The sequence below is a fragment of the Clupea harengus genome, chromosome 5 (genome assembly GCF_900700415.2).
Source record: "Clupea harengus chromosome 5, Ch_v2.0.2, whole genome shotgun sequence".
NCBI classification, from domain to species: Eukaryota; Metazoa; Chordata; class Actinopteri; order Clupeiformes; family Clupeidae; genus Clupea; species Clupea harengus.
In genome coordinates this window covers 9097454-9099953 of record NC_045156.1, presented here as the reverse complement: position 1 = coordinate 9099953, position 2500 = coordinate 9097454, and the positions used below count along the sequence as shown (strand labels likewise).

Below are 2500 nucleotides of genomic sequence, written 5' to 3'. Positions count from 1 at the left end.
GCTGCTCTCTCCTCTCTCTCCTCTGTCCTCTCCTCTCTCTCTTCTCTCTCATAGGGCTGCTCTCTCCTCTCTCTCCTCTCTCTTCTCTCTCTTCTCTCTCTCCTCTCTCTTCTCTCTCCTAGGGCTGTTCTCTCCTCTCTCTCCTCTCTCTCCTCTCTTCTCTCTCATAGGGCTGCTCTCTCCTCTCTCTAATCTCTCTCCTCTCTCTCCTCTCTCTTCTCTCTCCTAGGGCTGTTCTCTCCTCTCTCAATTTTCAATTTCAATTTCAATTTCAATGGCTTTATTGGCATGAATGTATGGTACACTGTTGCCAAAGCACTTAAACAATAAGAACAATAATAATAACAACAATAATAACAACAATGGTAATACAGGAACAGATAAGTTAATTAAATAATAATAGAAAAAAAAAAAAAACCCATAAAATAAAAATGCTTAAATAAAAAACATTACAATTATAATAATTACGTAAAGAAAAAACATAGACAGATAAGAATAGATACAAAAAAAAAAAATGTAAAAAAAAAACACTATGAGTTCAGGCCTATGTTTATTGGTGGTATGGCCTGCTCTCGGAGGATGTGGCAGGACTGCACATATTCGGAGGCTAAAATGTTACAGGTCTCTATTTCCCCCAGGAGGAATGGTAGTTTTTGTTGGTTCGTTAGGTTTATGAAACCTGGGTGGATGTATTCAAATTGTTTGTAATATGCACTTCTTATATTGTGGTATTTTGTACATTCCGTCAGAAAATGAGGCTCATTTTCGACAGCGTTAATATTGCAGTGGACGCATAGTCTCCCTTCGGGAGCCACCCAGCATTGTCTGTGTCGCCCCTTTTCTACTGCAAGACTATGGTCGCTGAGCCTGTACTTTGTTAATAGAATTCTTTGTTTATAATTTTTTATTTGGATTAAGTATGGTGCCAATTTGCAGTCCTTTTTTAATGTTCTGTATACATTTAGCTTGCTGGATTCTTTCATTTGATTCTTCCAGCAGTTAGTGTAATTTTCTATACAGCTTTCTTTTAACTGTTTTAGTTTTGAGGCAATGCTTAAGTCTTTCTTGCTGAGCCCATGTTTTTGGACAAGGTAGTTGAAGGGGTCTCTCTCTGGGTGTCCATCCCTCAGTTGGGCAGCAGTGTGGTGGTGCCTGTCTGGTTTGCTTATTTGCAGATGGTTCCAGAATTTTGCTGCTCTCTTTTGTATGTCTAGAAGGAGTGGGTATCTTCCCAACTCTGCTCTACACGCTATGTTAGGGCAACTCCTGTTTACACCCAGTATATTTTTGCAGAATTCCAAGTGGAATAGTTCGGGGTGGCTTTTGTCCCATGTGTCCAATTTATTTTTAAATTTAGTTCCCCAAACTTCACTCCCATACAGTAATATTGGTTTCAGTATTGAATCAAAAAGTTTCTCTCTCCTCTCTCTTCTCTCTCTTCTCTCTCATAGGGCTGTTCTCTCCTCTCTCCTCTCTCTCCTCTCTCTTCTCTCTCCTCCCTCTTCTCTCTCCTCTCTCTCCTCTCTCCTCTCTCTCCTAGGGCTGTTCTCCTGAGAAGGAGCTGAGCTCGCCTCCTGATCTTGCCTCTGCCAGGCCCACTCAAGCGCATCAGGCAGCAGCTGCCTGCCTTCCAGCTGTAATTAAAGCCTCTTACCTGACTGTTTGCACAATAGTTCATTAGCTCGTGTCGGCATGCTTGTGTGTGTGTGTGTGTGTGTGTGTGTGTGTGTGTGTGTGTGTGTGTGTGTGTGGTTTGCATGTATGAGGGAAGGATTCTTTGATTTCTTGAGACCCGCTAAGAAAACATAATCCAGTTACCATGGTTACCAGCAGGCAAATCCCATGTATACGCCTCTGGACGGGGCTGCTGTGTGTTGGGTAGACAAGATAAATCAGAACTCTTTCTCTGTCTCTCTCTGTCTCTCTCTCTCTATGTCTCTCTCTCTCTATGTCTCTTTCTTTTTTTTTTGTTTGCTCTCTCTATATCTGTGTCACTGCTGAATTTTACTCCCCTCCATCCATTCCTCAATATAATAAATATTATGTTATATATTATATTATATAATATAATAATATTCCTGCCTTTCCTCACTTTCATCTCCCTTTTTCTTCTCTCTCTCTCTCTCCCTTTCTCTCTATCTCCCTTTTTCTTCTCTCTCTCCCCCTTTCTCTCTGTCTCCCTCTCTCCTCTCTCCCTCTCGCTCTCTCTCTCTCTGATGGGGTTAATGCACCATTATGGGGCAGAAGAGGTGAGAGTACCCAGCTAAACTGTACTGCTGCAGCTGTTGTGACTGTCTCCACTGTAGATGGTTTCTCTATCTCTCCATCTCTCTCTCTCGCTCCCTCTCTTGCTCCCTCCCTCTCTCTCTCTCCATCTCACTCTTGCTCCCTCTCTTGCTATCACTCTCTCTCGCTCTCTCTCGCTCTCTCTCCTTTGCTCCCTCTCTCGCTCTCTCTCTCGCTCCCTCTCTTGCCATCTCTTGTTCGCATGTCCCTCTCT

At 42.8% G+C, this 2500-nt stretch overlaps 1 protein-coding gene across 3 annotated transcripts in view; it reads left to right on the top strand.

Moving 5' to 3' along the window:
* iqsec1b (IQ motif and Sec7 domain ArfGEF 1b) overlaps positions 1-2500 on the top strand; it is a 196159-nt gene that overhangs the window by 84154 nt on the left and 109505 nt on the right. The window lies entirely within an intron of this gene.